Source organism: Vipera berus (genome assembly GCF_964194415.1).
Source record: "Vipera berus genome assembly, chromosome: 1".
Taxonomy (NCBI): Eukaryota; Metazoa; Chordata; class Lepidosauria; order Squamata; family Viperidae; genus Vipera; species Vipera berus.
Window position 1 is genome coordinate 228,886,580 of NC_138202.1, and position 18,276 is coordinate 228,904,855.

Below are 18,276 nucleotides of genomic sequence, written 5' to 3' on the forward strand. Positions count from 1 at the left end.
TGACTGTGCATTTTTGTTTTTACACCACCTCAAAGTAAAATACTTTTTGCTTTTAGAACTCAGTGTATTTCTGTGTGTGACTTTTACTGCTCTCAGTGCCCTTCCTTGTCTGTGCAACTCTTTGGTAGCACAAGGAGACCTCTGCACAATAAATTCCATAACACTGGTTATGGGCCCAGGCCTGTACTGAGAGTAAGTACACACAGTTTTCCTAGCTGAGTTTGTGTTAGCTTTTTGGTGTAAAATGGCACAAGAACTGTTGTCAGGCATCTCCTGGATAACCCGGTTGGATGGGACAAACTATGTTTCCTGGTCCACAAAATGCTGCTTGCTTTTGTGCAAGGAAGGACTATGGACTGTTGTAAATAACCCACCAGATACTACTGCTTGGGATCCAGATGACGAAGAGGATGCAAAGAAGTTAGACAACTTTAAACGTAGCAACGAGAAAGCTCTTTGCATTATTGGACTAACACTGAATGACCAGCAGCTTGTCCATATTCGTGGTGAGGAGTCTGCTGCTAGGTGTTGGGATGTTTTGCGAAGGCTTTATGTTCGTGACAGTGTGGGTGCACATATACACCTTACACGTAAGCTGTTTAGGACTCGTCTGCAGAAGAATGGAGATATGCTGACCCATTTAAATTACATGAAGGCAACTTTTCAAGAGCTTCATGAAAAGGAGCTGATTTTTTCAGAGTTGCATCAGGTCTACATTATTCTGTCATCTTTGGATGAGAGTTATGATGAGTATGTTTCTTCTTTGGAAGTCCTGACCAGAGAGGAACTGACATTGACTAACATTACTGGGAGACTGCTGGAAGAGTCCAGAAGGAGGCGTGACAGAGACCAGCTGAGAGAGACACAGCCATGAGAGAAGCAGCAATTCACCACTGCTTACAACGTCAAGAAATGTTATTCTTGTGGGGCTAGAGGGCATATAGCCAAATTCTGTAGAAAGGGTAGAAAACAGAATGTAAATAGCAGTGGGAAGGCTAAGAAGGGCATTGGTTTGGCTATTTCTGGTAAACCAACATCCAGAAATAATGGATTGTGGGTTGTTGATAGTGGGGCTTCACAATGCATTACTAAAGTGAAAAAGAGGTTTGTTAATATGAAAAACAGCAACCAATATGTTTCACTAGCCAACGGTTGGAAGATGAAGGCCTCTGGTGAAGGTAATTCCTATTGTCCATGCATTGATGAACAGTTACCTATGTTATATATACCTAAACTAAGATTCAACTTGTTATCTGTAAGGGAATTGGTTAAAGTTGGGTTTGTGGTAACATTCAGAGGGGAGCAATGCACTATTGAGAGGAATGGAACCTGTGTAACTGCTAATTTGAAAAATGGTTTATTCGTTCTCACAAGTAACCAGGTTAGTACAGTTAAAGCTAACTCTATATGTGAGAACAAGAAGCCACATGATGAATGTATACATTTATTGCATAGGCGGTTAGGGCATGTAAACTTTAACTCACTACGTAAAACAGTGGAATTAGTAGAGGGAGTTAAACTGAAGCCATGTAGTAAGTATTTGAATTGCAATGCCTGTAATCAGGAAAAGAGTAAGGCAAGTCCGGCAAACAGGATAAACGGCTTCAAAACAACTGTACCTTTGGAAGTTGTGTTTGCTGATTTAATTGGACCCATGAAACCAAGTTTAGGAGGGTCATGCTATATGTTAAGTATATTGGACCACTACTCTCGTTATGGATTTTGTTATCTGCTTAAGTCAAAGGCAGATACTTTCCAACAATTTGCAAACTGGCTGAAGTTCGTGGAGAGAAAAACAAAGAGAAAGGTTCAGTGCATAATTACTGATAATGGTACTGAATTTACAAACAAGCGTTTTGTTGATATGCTACAATCAGCTGGCATTGAGCATAAACGTTCAGCCCCTTATAGGCCTCAACATAATGCTTTTGTTGAGAGACGTGGGCAAACGTTACAAGCCATGATGAGAACCATGTTACAAGATTCAGGCTTAACAGATAGACTGTGGGGGGAGGCAGCAAAATGTGCAAACCATGTTCTGAATATAGTTGTTAATACTTCTACTGGTAAAATACCATATACTATATGGCATGGTAGAAGACCAAACCTTGATTACCTGCACACATTTGGCACCCCAGCTTGGGTCCACATTCCTGCACAACTCAGGAGTAAAGGCCAACATAGGGCTAGGCAATTATACTTCGTAGGTTACGAAGCTAACCACAGATCCTATCGTTTCTGGGAACGAGGCACAACTAATGTATATAACAGTGCTAGTGCAAAATTCCTTGAGCACGTTGGTTGGGATAGGTTAGAGCAAGAAGCTGTTAATACTGATCCTCTAGTGTTTGAGGACTCCTCTGATAACGTAACTAGTAATGATAATACATCTCCTGTAAATATAAAAGATGAAGAGGAGATAGGGGAGATAAAAGATGAATCAGAGGAAGGAAAGGAGACAGAAATTCAAAGCCCTGTAATTCCTTGGCGTTCAACGCGCATCAGACATCCACCTGATCGCTATGAAGCAAGTATAGTATGTCAAGTTAGTGTAGTACCTTCTAACTATGATGAGATCAGGATGTATCCTGAAAAGGAACAGGCATCATGGAAAGCTGCAATGAACAGGGAGTTGAAGTCTTAGACAGAAACACATAAGCTTGTCTACAATGGAGGCTGAATTTTCATGTCTATCAGTGTTATGTACAGAACTGTTAGTGTACAAACAATTATTGTTAGATATGGGTTTAAATGTAAATGATCCATTTATTGTGTATGAGGACAATCAAGCTGCGATAAAGATGGCTAATAATGCTGCAGTAAGAACAAGATCTAAACATACTGATCTTCGTTATTTGAATGTCAGACAATGTATCAAAGATAAATTAATACAGCTAGAGTACAGTATTGTTCATCTGATGTAAATATTGCAAACCATTTTACGAAGGTACAAAGTGCTGTGAAACACAATGCTAATTGTGAAAGAATGTGCATAAGATTGTAAGAGTTATATATTATTCTACCCAAAGGGGAGAATGTTAGGCATATGGTGTTAGCCTACAATGTTGGGTTGAAAATATATTAACCATAATGCTATGTCTTTAAGAAGTTAATTGGCCAATGGGTGTGTAAGTGTTCTCATGGCCATAAGAGGAAGCTAGGAACGTAGCTTCTTTCTCTCTCTGAATTCACTGATCTCTACTATTACTGTTTTTGCTCTGCTGTTGGTTTACTACTGTTGTAAGCTGAACTGTGTATTGACCTCTGGACCGGTAAGAAGACTTTGTAGTTTGGATTACTCCTTGGACTGTTGCTATTGTGTATGACTTGGACTGTTTATTTTTGACTGTGCATTTTTGTTTTTACACCACCTCAAAGTAAAATACTTTTTGCTTTTAGAACTCAGTGTATTTCTGTGTGTGATTTTTACTGCTCTCAGTGCCCTTCCTTGTCTGTGCAACTCTTTGGTAGCACAAGGAGACCTCTGCACAATAAATTCCATAACACAAACCCATAAATCCATCTGCTCCTACTTGAAATGCAAGTGGCAGGTACGACTAAGAGGGCTTTTGCATGGCTACTTGTGACTGGGAAACAGTGTTCATGTCCTAGTCTACCTTCTGTTTGGACTACTGCAATGTGTTCTACATGAGGCTACTCTTGAACTTTGGAAACTATAGGTGACACAAAATATGGATGCCCAAACCATGACTGGTGTGTCATATGCTGTTAGCCCTTAAAAGGCAGACCAGACTAAGTAAGAAATGCCATGCTGTTCAGTACTACTTTTATTATAACAGTTGTAGTAACAGAATCTTGCAGGAGTATGTGCTTCACTCTTCTTCCCTTTTATCTTGTGAACTAGGGAAGGGTTTCTCTTAGATATTTTTTCAAATTACTGTCTTGACCCGGGTTCAAGCGTCCTTTATCTATCCACTGCCTTGATAGGACCTCTTCCTTCTGTCCTTCAAGGCCATTCCCTTCCCCATAGAAGAGTATTGATTCAGGAGCTGAAACTGTTTGCCATCCAGCTACTGTACCAGTTGCAATTTAAGGTGTTGGTTGTCACCTCTAAGCTCCTACTGTATATATCTCCTGGCTATTTAAGCAACCACTTTCTCCCTTATCCACCTGCCTGTCCATCACATTAAAAAAGGCAAGTCCCATTCCTATGGAATTGTCACCAGATAGGGCCTCTAAATCATCTATTTTCAGTCACTGACCTGGGCTTTAAAACTTCCGTGTGGCAGGGATTTGACCAACTCTTAGGCTTTAGGAAAACTAGTAAAGATCTACTTGTTTTGTCTCACACAGGAGAAAGGCATAGGGTAATTGAAATGAGGTTCATGGGTACAGGTTTGTATTTTATAGGTTTGCTGTACCTGTTTTATCTTTTTATTTTTACATGCATTTGGGATTGGGGAATTGTTTTATATGTTGATACTGTTAGCTACCCAAAGCCTTTGGGAATAAATAGGCAGCATGCAAACAAGTAAATTAATAAATAAAGCTGTATTTAATAGACTGATAAATTAATAAACCTGCATTTGTTTCTAAGTAAGTCTTCAGGGGGAGACAAAAAAGATTAAATCATCCTGGAGGTATTTTTGGTCCTCAGTGAGAATCTCAGTGCTAAATAGGGGATTGAGAAAACTCTTTGCATAAGCTAGGGACCTGTTTTTCTGAAGAAGAATCAAGAGTTTATAGATGTAGTAAACCTATAGGCTGCCCTATTCTAGATGTTGCTGGACAGTTTTATAAAATTACATCAACAATAAATGCAAACATGATTCCTGCAATTAAAAACAGCATCCATTTAGGGAGGGGAAAAAAGTCCCCTGTCCAAATTCCTCAAATCTCCCAGAGCCATCTAACCCAAATTCAAGGTTCTTAAAGAGTGTGTGAAGATGGTCATCCTTTCCTCTAAGCCAGGCATGTCAAACTGCCCGCCCACGGGCTGGATGCATCACACCGAAACCACGCCCACCCCTTTGCCGGCAATGGGGAAAAAGTCGTGATACGTCGCGTGATGTCACATGACATCGCGAGTTTGACATGCCTGCTCTAAGCCAAGGATCTCCAAACTTGGCAACTTTAAGATTTGTGGACTTCAACTCCCAGAATTCCTCTGCCAGCAGCTTAAGAGACTCCTGCTCTAAGCAAGTCCTGTCTTCCTAAGCTTTCAAGCCGCCACCAAGAAGCAAGTGGATAGGAATGATCTTGTAAACATTGTTTACTTAAAGGGAGGGAGAACCAGCTTCCATTTCAGGTTTACACTTCAACCAATGGAGGTATAACTTGCTTCTGATTCTCCTTGAAAGAATAGGCTTCCTCTTTGAAGTATTCCTTGACTCTCGGTTATCCCTGGAGTTATGGTGAGGTGTATCTTTCCATAGATGTGAAATGAGTTATGAAAGAGATGAAAGTGAACTCAGATACTTCCTGAGCCAGTTGGATCTGGTGAGACCTTGGTTTCTTCCTGTCTTGAAAACTGCAACCTGCTGTCCATGAGAACAGCCTCTAAAGATCTCAGAAGCAAATGTGGCAGCTATATTATTAACCAGTGCAAGATGTAGAAATCACATCAATACTGTAACAAAAGACCTGCACTCAATTACTTATAGGGCAGTTTGGGATCTTACTGATTGTTAAACTCCTCAATCAGGTCTTCCCAAACTGTGAGGTGCACCTCCCTTCGGCATGTGTGGGCAGAGTCCAGGGGAGGTGTGAAGAACATTCCTACAATAGACCCACATTTTCCAAATTGTCACTGTATTGTTTTCATTGTTCATTGGTGTTCATTTGAGTACAGATAGTCCTCCACTTACAACCACAACTGAGCCCAAAATTTCTATTGTTAAGCAAGGCAGTGAAGTGATTTTGCCCCATTTTATGATCTTTCTTGCCACAGCTGTTAAGTAACTCACTGCAGTTGTTAAGTTAGTAATCCAGTTGTTAAGTGGATCTGTCTTCCCCATGACTTTGCGTTTCAGAAGGTCACAAAAAGTGATCACATGACTCCGGGACACTGCAACCATCACAAACATGAACCAGTTGCTAAGTGTCTGAATTTTGATCAAGTGTGAAAAATGGTCATAAGTCTCTGTTTTCAGTGCCGTTCTAACTTGGAATGGTCACTAAATAAATGGTTGTAAGTTGAGGACTGCCTGTATTTGGATTTTTTTAGGGGAATTTGTACATTGCCATTACACTAAAGGGAAGCATGATGGCAGAAAGTTTAAGACCCTGCACCCTCAATGGTCCTGGGAATAGCTGCATGATCCTGGAGAAAGACACAGCACTTTTAATGAGCTGCACAGTAGATGAATGCTGCTATTTGTGACCCCATATACTCTGAAGCGCCTTTTTGCAAATGAATTGGAAGAATCAATGTAGGAATAACTCAATTCTCTTCAAGCTAGAACACCTACTGAGTAGCCAATTTATCACATCTACCATGAAGACAGTGCATGCTGTTTTTTTTTTTAAAGAGATGGGTAGACATATTGAAAACAATACTCACACCACACAGGCAAAACTAAAAAGTGAAAACTTGCCATTTATTGTTAAGGAGAAAATGTGAAGACAAGGAAATTGCGACAGTCAGTTTCATTAGCTACCCGGTGGTTCTTCTGAATGTATGAGGTAAGACAAAGTTAATGTGCTATCATGGGATGGTTGAAGCTACCAGTTCCTACAGCTTTAAAACAAGTGGGAAATTGGACACAATAGCATCAAAACAGAAAGCAAACGCCTACTGGTAATCCAGGCTGTCACATGGAGGTGGAATTCCAGCTAAACAACTGTTTAGAGAAAGAAAATATATTATTTGAATACTTGGTTACCAGACAATATTTTAAAAAGAACATTTAAATGTGATTCAGATATCAACTAAGCAGGTACTGAGTGACATTTTACATAAGCGGGCAATATTTCCGGGTTTCTTCCAATTTCAAAGGTTCTTATTTTAAAATCCCTGAGGTCAATAAATGCCATTGAGAGATGACATGTATCTTATGCTACCGGACCTAATATTAAGCTGTTTAGTTTAATCATAAACTAGATAAATCTCAATCTGCTAGTTCAGCAATAAACTATGCTTTTGTAACGCAACATACTAAACTAATACCAAACCAAGGACATTACAGCTTAGGTTCAAAGTTAAGAATTCCATATGGCTGGCAAGATTTTCTCAAACATTGACAGAACACATGACCTGGGTCACATTGCACACCGTGACATGGTTTGGTTTAACAAGAATATGCCACAATTTAACATATAATAAACATTGTAAGCTGCCCAGAGTCACTCTGGGTAGAGAGATGGGTGGCATATAAATTAAATAAATAAATACTTGGCCAGCCACACATTGCACAAACCCCAAAATCATGGATTAAAAATCCCCTTGACCGAGTTCATACAGCATATAATTTACAGCATAAGATATGCTTTAGCATGATATGTAAAACTTTTGTGTAAAGAAAGAGATTATCACCCCAAGTCTTAGGCTTACTAAAGATAGATCTTCTCATAATATCAGCACGAGAGTTCATCATTACTTCCAACAACATTCCCCGGAATGCAGGTTTGTTCAGCATATATTACATTTATTTATTTATTTATTTATTTATTTATTTATTTATTTATTTATTTATTAATTATTTAAATTTATATACCGCCCTATTCCCGTAGGACTCAGGGCGGTTTACAGGGAGAATTAAAATACATAGCATACAAAAATCAAAAGCAGTTAAAAACTATAATTAAATCACAATCCCTGAAACCAAAGTAAAACCCAATTAAATTAAATTAGTTAAAACCCCTCAGTCTGGGCCAAACAGCTCAAAAAACCAGGTTTTCAAGTCCCAGCGAAATAAGCGAAGGTCGGGGGCAGTCCTGAGTTCCGTGGGAAGTTGGTTCCATAGGGCTGGCGCGCCCACAGAGAACGCCCTTCCCCTGGGAATAACCCGCCGGCATTCCTTAACCGGCGGTACCCTGAGAAGGCCCTCCCTGTGGGAGCGCACAGGACGATGGGAAGTTGATGCCGGCAGCAGGTGTTCCCTTAGATAATCCGGACCCAAGCCATTTAGAGCTTTATAGGTCATTACCAGCACCAGTCATTACTTGGATTCTTATGCATTAAACATTACTTTCCCAGAATTTCAAGGCTCTGCAATGTTGATTCTATGGAACCCATGCAGTAATTCCTTAAGAAGAATGCAATTTATTTTTGCTTCAAACGCTGTTGGAAAAAAGATGAAGTCATCTACTCAGACAAAGCCTTTTCTATTTTGAACTGTACAGGTAGTTCTCCATTTACAAGCCATTCATTTAGTAACTGTTCAAAGTTACAAAGGCACTGAAAAAAGTTACTTCTGACAAGTTTTTCACATGACCACTGCAGCATCCCCCTGGTCACATGATCAAAATTGGAAAGTTCAGCAACTGGCATGTATTTATGACAGTTGCATTGTCTCAGGGATCATGCCTTCTGACAAACAAAGTCAATGGGGAAGCCAGATTCACTGTGTTACTAACTTAACAACTTCAATGATTCACTTAACAACTGTGGAAAGAAAGATCACAAAATAGGGCAAAATTCACTTAACAAATGTCTTATCAATGGAAACTTTAGGCTCAATTGTGGTTGTAAGTGGAGGACTATGTATATGGCTTCTTCTCTCCTCCACCCAGATATAAAACTTTTCCCTAGTTCCCAAGCTTGTGTATTTCAGTGTAAGTGAGATGGGTGGCATATTAATTAGTCAGGAGGCAATATAAGGCCTGCACAGAACCATAATTGTCATGCACTAAGCTATGAAAGAAAGCCCTGCTTCACCAAGAACTCTCTTAAAGATCTTTAAAAATATAACCCACTCTGAATCAGTAATTACAATCTCGAAGGATGAACTCTCCTTATCTGTTATACATTTTATAATACATAAGGAGGGAGCCGGACAGTTCAAAAATATGAAAAATAAAATAAATAACAAAAGTAATAATAAATAAATACATCTTTATCATTGGAAAGGGAGAAACAGCTATCTGCTGTTTGATTAAAAAGACAGCAAATACAGGTAGCTGTCAATTTACAACAGTTCATGTATGGCAGGGGTCTTCAAACTTGGCCCTTTTATGACTTGTGAACTCCCAGAATTCCTCAGCCAGCATGCCTGGCTGAAGAATTCTGGGAGCTGAAGTCCACAAGTCATAAAAGGGCCAAATTTGAAGACCCCTTATTTATATGACCAAAGTTCCAATGGCACTGAAAAAAGTGACTTACGATCATTCTTCACATCTACGAGTGTTGCATCGTCCTCATGGTTACATGATCAAAATTCGGATGCTTGGGAACTGGCCTGTATTTATGATCGCAGTCGTGTGATCTCCTTTGGCAACCTTCTGACATGCAAAGTCAATGAGGAAGCCAGATTCACTTAACAACCGTGCTAACTTAACAACTGCAGAGATTCACTTAACAACTGTGGCTAGAAAGGTTGTAAAATTCACTTAGCACCTGAAAATTGCTTAGCAACTGAAATTTTGGGCTCAACTGTGGTCGTAAGTTGAGGACTACCTGTATTGAATCACAGTTTTACTATTATGCAAAAAGAACCACCTGGATTTTCTGTTTCTAGTATCAAAACTGTCTTGGAAATCCTGGTGTGAAAAGGCAGTAAAGAGAAGCCTGCTTGCTCAAAATTACTTCATGCAAAATTACTTTATGCAAGGCACTTATAGTTCCTAATGCTCATTAAGCTTTTCCACCCTTCCCTACTTCCTCTTCCTATGTGTCATCTCTGCTTTCCTTAGCTTCAAACTATGAAACACAAATCTGAATTAAATGTAGATTTCCAAAAGTACTGTCATCTGGTTCCCAATTCTTGTCAAGTCAATATTATTATTTATACCCAGTGCATTACAAAGCAATTTAGGAGATCTGGGCCACTGCTATTGGCAGCTCCGGATAAGCTGAGGTGCTGGAAAGGATCACATTTTAAATTCCACATTCACTATTCCTTGGCAGAAATTCAAAGACTTAAAGTGACTTTGATTTGTACAGAAACAGAGTACAGTTCATCCCTCAGCTGAGCTTTCCCAATTCTCCTCTTCCTCACATCTCACCAGTCCTGCTCTAGTTTTTATTTGATGTCAATGTAAGGGTGAAAATTCTCCCCATTGGTGAAAGAGAACTACTCAAATTCTTTCTATCAAATGTAGGTGGGCCAGAATATTAATTTGTATTTGAAATGCCTCATCTCAATTTTATATTCTGTGAAATGGCAGACTTCTTTAAAAAGTTCTGCTGCTGTCATTCATATAGAAAGAAAACATGTAACAAGTTAATATTAGCTCATCACACATTATCCTAAATTAGGTCCTTAATGCCAACCAAATAAACAGGTAAAATTGCCCCAGTTTAATTAGAAAGCAACAAATTAAATTATCCACATAATCTATGCACTGTGAAGATTTCGTCCCACAAATTATTGCACTTACGTCCAGTGTTATTATTTAGCCTACCTGATCAGTGTACTGTGCAATTCTATCACATTGGTTTGTGCTTAAATTGTAAGCTGCCCTGAGTCTTCGGAGAAGGGCGGGATATAAATGGGATTAAAATAAAATAAAAAAAATATCTAATAAGTATGGCATTACAAAATTACCAGCAGCTAAATATTTTGCACCACCCTTCTTGTTCTAAACCCAGATTCAGGGAAATGAAGCCATTTATTTCTAACAAAGGGGTTATGCAACTGCAAAGCTGCTAATTACCTGGGGCAAAAGCACTATTTCCTTCTGAACCTCTATGAAAGGTTTATGCAAATAATAGTCACCCTAGGAGTGTCATTTCTCCTCAATAGCTAAACCACTTCAGATACATTTAAAGTTGCTCCCAACCTAGCAAGTACACTGAGACAGGAAACAGTAATGCAGAATTAGATGAAAAACCCTGTATCTTCCCTTCTGAGAATGACAGAATTTATTAGAAACCTAATAAATACCTCTGATAAAGAAACCAACCATGGATCTTTTAAGCTGATTTTTATAAAATCATCTGGATCCTGACAAATATCCCTAAGTAGGTCAGAGGTATGCAAATGTTTTTGAGCTGAGGGCTACATCACGCTAGAAGCTGCACTAGGTGTAGCCACACAAAATGCTTTAGAGGGTGATGGAGACAAAGGCATAATTGATTATTAATCTTTTTGCAGAAAACTGTTTAACTACTAATTTTCACCTACCTTAAACTCAAGAGCAACTTTCTCTCTTTGAAATAAGAGACTTTCCAGATGCCCTTGAGGAAATATTCACATTACAAAAAAAAAGAGCACAAGCGTTTCTTGAACCCCAGGAAAGGAGACAGAATTAGGAAGAGACTCCTACTATAGTCTCTTACTCCTCCTACAATACTCCTCCTTAGCCTGGCTCTTCTCCTCCCTGACTCATTGGAGGTGTGAGAAGGAGGAGAGGAAAGTCACAATCAGATTTGCATGATTCTGTTGTAATTGCCTAGTTCAAAAACAAACAAACAAAAAGAAGTTCTAGTCTTCTTACGCAGTCTGTTTCTTGATCTGGACAGCCTTGAAGGCTTGACATTTACTTATACATGAATTACCAGGTTAGCAATAAACGATTGTGAGAAAAATAAGTGAAGTGAACACACACATCAAAGTCATAGAATGAGGCAGAGGATATTGGTTTATTACTGGTGGTCAATAGTATTTAACAATAGCAATAATAGAGTTGGAAGGGACCTTTGAGGTTTTCTAGTCCAACCCCCTGCTCAGGCAGGAAACCCTATACCAGGGGTGTCAAACTCGCAATGTCACATGACGTGTTGGGACGTATCGTGACTTTCTTTTGCCATTGCCGGCAATGGGGTGAATGCGGTTTTGCTACGAAGCATCAGGCCAGCGGGCCGGCAGTTTTGACACCCCTGCCCTATACCATTTCAGACAAATGGCTGTCCAGTCTCTTCTTAAAAACTTCCAGTGTTGGAGCATTCACCGCTTCTGGAGGCAGGTTGTTCCACTGGTTCTAACAGTCAGGAAATTTCTCCTTAGTTCTAGGTTGCTAAGTACAGCTGGGTTCTGCAACTGAATCTCTAGTGGTGCCCACAGTCATCAGGTTACAGGTTGCACGGCCCTTGTGCCATCATAACATCTACCGTATATACTTGAGTATAAGCTGAATTTTTCAGCCCACTTTTTGGGCTGAAAAATTCCACTTCGGCTTATACTCCAGTCAACAAAAAAACTTACCGAGGACTTGTGCGCGGCCGAGGCTTTGGTGCTTCCGGGATCGCGCGCACCTCTCCCAAGCCACCGCCGTCCGGAGACCTGCCGAAGTTTGGGGAGGTTTGGGGAGGTGCGCGCGCACCTCCCCAAACCTCCCCAAACGTCGGCAGGTCTCCGGAACTCCGCGCCCTGCCTGCCTGCTTCTTTCCGCTGCGGAAAGAAGCAGGCAGGCAGGGCGCGGAGTTCCGGAGACCTGCCGACGTTTGGGGAGGTTTGGGGAGGTGCCCAAACCTCCCCAAACTTCGGCAGGTCTCCGGACGGCGGCGGCTTGGGAGAGGTGCGCGCGATCCTGGAAGCACCGAAGCCTCGGCCGCGCGCAAGTCCTCGGTAAGCTCCGGGCGGTCACTTGCTTCGCGTCTCCTGATGGAAGGGGGGGCGACTGGAGCGGGCGTGTTTCCTCGCCTGCTGGGCGCCGCGATTTGCCCGGGGAACGCGCGAGCCCCGAATGGCAGCGTGGAGCGAGGAAGCGGACAGCCAGGGCTTCCCCGAGAGCCGCGGCCACACAGGGTATTCCTGTGTATTCAGGCTTGCAAAATGGCGGATCGAGCCTCTGCTGGCGGCAGAGGCTTGCAGAGCGCGGATCCAGCCTCCGCCGGCGGCGGAGGCTTGCAGAACGGCGGATCGGCTTATACTCGAGTCAATAACTTTTTCCAGTTTTTGGGGGTGAAATTGGGGGTCTCGGCTTATACTCGAGTCGGCTTATACTCAAGTATATACGGTAAGTATCATTTTCCAGCCACAAGTAAAATGTGGAAGCTATCCTTGCATAACATCATGACTTGTGTGGTGTCTTTAGAGCAGGGGTCTTCAAACTCGGCCCTTTTATGACTCATGGACTTTAATTCCCAGAATTCCTCAGCCAGTGTGCCTGGCTGAGGAATTCTGGGAGTTGAAGTCCACGAGTCATAAAAGGGCCAAGTTTGAAGACCCCTGCTTTAGAGCTACAGGGAATAAGACTGTGGAATGTCTACTGCTGTCACAAGTTTAACTCATCCTTACAACAATTCTTCTGCTTTTTCCTACCTAAGTACAGTAGCAACCACGAGCAATACTTTTATTCTGGTGTTTATGGTATAACAGGACTCTAAGAGCAGCTCTCAGGTCTATATTATCTTACTGATCTCTACTTTCATTGAAATAAACTTTCCATAATCAGCAGATTTCTCTTAAAGAAGTCAGGACAGATCTTATACTGTATCATGAGACCAAGCTTTCTTGCTGACTAAGCAATGGTGTTACCTTTCAAAACTACAAAACTGATATTCATGCAGTTCCAAACTTTTTGTATTGCAAGAGTCCAGGTACAATTAAGCTCTGAGGAGAGATAATTCTATCTTTTCATCTGACAGGAACAACTTAATATTTAATAAGTGCTACCAGCCTTTGAGGCAGTCTATTTCTGTAAATCTCAAAGGAAAGTAATTCAGATAGACCAACATCTATTCATAACCACAATATCTCAATTAAACATAAAATCTTAAAGACAAATTACCAGTTTGTTGATTATACTTGCACCAACACATCTGTTCCAAGGTATTTATACAGTTCTGCCAACTAAAAAATAATTATCTAGATGTTGCTTCAAAATTTTCCCTACTTCCTCCAACAAATAATCAATATAATGCTCCAATTAAGTACACCTACAAAACACAGAAATTCATCTTTGGAGAAAGGATAGACCACATTTGCTTTTCAATGCAGTCTAATGAGATTATCCCGCTTGATGTGGTCAAAAACTCTTCTTTGCTGAAAGTAGGGATATCTGCCTTCATCTAAATCACACAGCATTGACTGATCATTACATCTGTATTTCCATAAATACATTTTAAATCTGTTTTTCCACAGATACATCTTAATGAATACCTTTTTGCATTTTCTGATTGATGAAGGTTGCAATCTGAGCAACAGATGATTAACAAGTTTTACAAGTGTGCTGCTCATAGAACAATGCTTGACGGATATGTCAACAAAACCTATCAGCACTATCCAATCTGTAGCCATACAGTAAATTAGATGATACATTTAGAGTTTCAAAAAGCAATCTTATGCATGTTTACTTAAATGCAATTCCGTCAATCACTGGGGCACAACTCAGAAGTATGTAGATACTATTGCAGTCTAAATGTGTTTGTTGACTAAGGATATTTGCCAGAGTCAAGGAAAATTATTCATATGCAGGTAGTCCTTGACTTACAATCACAATTAAGGCCAACGCTTCCATTGCTAAGCAAGGCAGCTGTTCAGTGAGTTTTGCCCCATTTTATAACCTTTTTGCCACAGTTAGATGAATCATGCAGTCATTAAGCAAATCTGGCTTCTTCATTGACTTTGCTTGTTGGAAGTGGCTAAGAAAGGTTACAACAGTGACAGGACAGTCCAACTAAATGTGCCAGTTGTCAAGCACTCAGTTTTGACCATGTGACTACGAGGATGCTGCAATGATCATATATATGAAAACTGCCCATTAAGTAATTTTCAGTGCCATTGTAACTTTGAATGGTCACTAAATAAATGGTTGTAAGTCAAGGACTACATGTATATAAATCCTGGAAGCGTTTGCTCAACGACTTGCATAAGGAGCAGAGTGTCTGAATGGTTGCAGGCACCGGTTAAGATCATACATTAATATATTTTTATACTGAAGACTACAGACCGGTGTTTCTTAATCTCTGCAACTTTAAGCTGCATGGACGGTGTTTCTTAATCTCTGCAACTTTAAGCTGCATGGACGTCAACTCCCAGAGTTCCCCTGCATGCTGTCTGGGAAAATCTGAGAGTTGAAGTTCACAGTTGAAAAACGTTGCTATAGGACGGTTATCATCAACGTTTGGACTGGGATCTAGAACAGAAAACCTGCAATCATTTAATTGCAAAACCCAGTTCAGCTCTGACTAAATACTTTTATTAGGGGTGTGTGTGTAAGTTCCAATCACCATAGCCAAGTCAATTCAAGGCTACCTGCTCCAACCCACACGAACGTGCACATTCATCACACACCAGCATCCAGTTCCAATAGGGACTTTGCTCAAAGAAGCAAGCCTCTAAAGACTGAAATGCATTCACTGCACTGTCTCTTCTTTTCTAATACAGAGGCAGCAACCCGCGCCCTCCAGATGTTTTGGGTTTCACCTCCCATCAGCCCTAATCAGCCCGACCAGCGACAAAGGCTTCTGGGAATTGTGGTTCCAAAGGCCCGAGCTCGCCTTCCCCTTGCTAAGAGTGCAAACCAGCCCCGCGAGCAAAGTGCCTGCCAGCAGCTCAGCCTTCCAGCTGCGGCAGAGATTCGCGGAGCGCGCGCTGCGTAGAGCACTTGTTGCAATGCTGGCCGCTTCTCCCAGGGAAAGAAAACAAGCAGCAACTGGTTCGCAGGCTTCCCTTTCGAAACTCGCCCTAGGCCGCCTCGGCTCCTCTCCGCCTTATGCCCACTGCACGCCCAGCAATAACGGTAAAGGAAGGAAGGGCGGCGGATGCACGTGGAGCCCGTCCCGATGGGCCTTCGGGGAAGGGACGGATGGGAAGAAGAAGCGAGCCCCGCACGGCACCGGAGCTCTCTCCGGGTTGCACAAATCCCGCCTGAACCCTCCGCTTCTTCATTCCTCCACCCCACCCCACCCCACCCCTTCCCCGGCCGGCTCCTGTCGAGCAGCCCTGGATGGCTGTCAGCGGGACTCAAGCCGGTCCTCGGCCGCCGCTCCCCACGCCAGGATCCGCTCTCGGATACTTGGCCCGCCAAAAGGACGGGCTCCAAAGTCGCCGGCGCGGCGTTCGAGACGGGAGATGCGGTGCTCCGCCCGGCTTTTCCCCTTCCCCGCCAGGCAGATCCGAAGCACGGAGCATCCGGCCTGGCGATCAACAGCTGCATGCCCACCCTTCTCTCCTCCCGGCCCTCCCCGGAGGCCCACCTGGCCTGGCTCCTGCGCGAAGGGCTTGGTAGGACTCCGCTTCACCTTCCTCGCGTCCTCGGCCTCCGCGGGCAACTTAAAAGCAGCGAGCGACGGATCCCGGCAACAGCGAAGGAGGAGGCGGCGGCGGCGGCTCAGTCAGGCTGTATAGAGGCCGGCGGGGAAGGGCGAAGGGGCGGGTTCAAGCGGCGGCGGGCTCCGGCACCGCTCGAGGAGAGGAAGAAGGGGAAAGCGAGGAGAGCGCGAGCTCCGGCTAAATTGTGGGCTGATGGTGACGTAGCGAGGGCGGCTGGAGGCAAATGGGAAGGGATCTAGGAAAAGGGGGGGGGACTCATGACGTCACGCCGATGTGGCGCGAGGAGGAGAAAGGGGGGGGGTCCTCGAAAGACGATGGAAAGTCCCGGGAGAAAGAAAAAAAAAATTCCCAGGAGGAAAAACAACAACAACACAAAACCCTCTTTATGCATGGTTTGCAAAACGCTGCCCTCCAATGCTTTCGGCTGGGGGAGGAGGAGGATTTCATAAAAGTTCACCAGACTTACTCCTAAGTAAAGCCTAGGTTTACGGTCGTTTAAACGCTTGCACAACTGTTCTTAAAAGATTGCGCCCTTCGCCGCCCTTAGACGGTAGGGGGGAAATTAGGTGCCAGCGTTCAGCGCTGCGGGTGCAAAGCGGCAGTTTGTAGCGTTCGCGGGCTAGGAAGATTTCGGCGGTAAGGACGTCAGCTGTTCGCACGGGGGCAAAGTGATGTGTGCACCTGACCCTAACTAGGTTACAGGGCGCGCTGAGATCGGTACTAGCAATTCCAACCCTTGCATATGTTACCTGTATCCTGTATTCTTATTTTTATTGCCCTGTACACCGCCCTGAGTCCTTCGGGAGAAGGGCGGTATATAAATCAAATAAATAAATAAATAAATATCGTAGGTTACGATCATACAACCCTGGGTTGCTTATGACTCAACAAGGTACGCTTGCTCTGCGTGCCAAGCCAACTTACTACTAACCATGTTTTTCAGCACCTTGTGTGACTCCAGCCCGTTGGCCTAACTTGTTAATCGTCGGTGCACCGTACGAACCCCCAAAGGATTAAAAGCAAATGGTTGGAGCGCGTGGCGTGAATGCAGCCCGAGGTGGCAAAGAGGCGTCGTGCAAAAGCCCAGCCCGGGAAAATAAGCCGGCTGGAAAAAAAACGACTTGGTTTTAAGTGCACCAAGCGCCTGCTAGACGCTGAAACAACAACAACAACAACAAAAAGTGGGGGGATGGAAACCGGGACAGGATTGCACTGTATTGGAAGCAAGACGTGTGCAAGGGCGCGGATGCGTGCACAAAGATGTGCGACCTGAAGCCGGTCGCTTCACTGCCGAGCCTTGTTTCCTGCAGCCTTGCAGATCCCCGAGAGGCCAAGCGATTTCCCTCGCCTTCAAAGCGCCTTCGGAGGAGAGCAACGCCGAATCGCCCCTCCACGCTGAAGCGTCTCTCCGCCCGGCTCGGGGGCGGATCTCCGCCGCCCTCGCGGCTTCGTTTCCCTTCGGCAAAGCACAGCCGGCGGGTCACCCCATTTGCCCGGCAGCGGACGTGGCCAATCGGAGGTCCGTGACGGAGGGGGCGGCGCCTCGAGCCATGAGGAGGCGGGCCCTTCGCCTGAGTTGACCGAACAACCTCGGACGGCGGTTGACGAGGTAAAAGCCGGCGAGAGGATGAGGTGATTTGGGCTGGTGCCTCGCCTGGTTGTTTTTTATTATTATTATTATTATTATTATTATTATTATTATTATTATTATTATTATTATTATTATTATTATTATTATTATTATTATTATTATTATTATTATTATTATTATATTATTATTATTAATTATTATTATTATTATTATTAATTGTTGTTTATTTATTTATTTATTTAGATTTATATACCGCCCTTTCCTGAAGGACTCAGGGCGGTTTTACAGGGCATTTAAAAAACAGACAATACAAACGTTAAAACAAATTAAAAGAGATTAAATAGAACCCTGAGAAAATTAAAACCCAGTTAAAATTAAAATTAAAAATATTCTCAGCCTGGGCCA

General features: G+C 42.7%; 1 protein-coding gene and 1 long non-coding RNA gene across 3 annotated transcripts in view; one reads left to right on the forward strand and one right to left on the reverse strand.

Moving 5' to 3' along the window:
* The window catches only part of ELOVL5 (ELOVL fatty acid elongase 5), a 74,740-nt gene extending 58,308 nt beyond the window's left edge, over nucleotides 1-16,432 (reverse strand). The window contains exon 1 of the mRNA XM_081313441.1: nucleotides 16,205-16,432. The gene's annotated coding sequence lies outside the window, so the exon portion shown is untranslated. The remainder of the gene's footprint in view (nucleotides 1-16,204) is intronic.
* LOC308659635 overlaps nucleotides 16,390-18,276 on the forward strand; it is a 26,674-nt gene continuing 24,787 nt past the window's right edge. For both annotated transcript variants that reach the window (XR_014024576.1, XR_014024577.1), the window contains exons 1-2: nucleotides 16,390-16,464; nucleotides 17,224-17,889. This is a non-coding gene — a long non-coding RNA (uncharacterized lncRNA). The remainder of the gene's footprint in view (nucleotides 16,465-17,223; nucleotides 17,890-18,276) is intronic.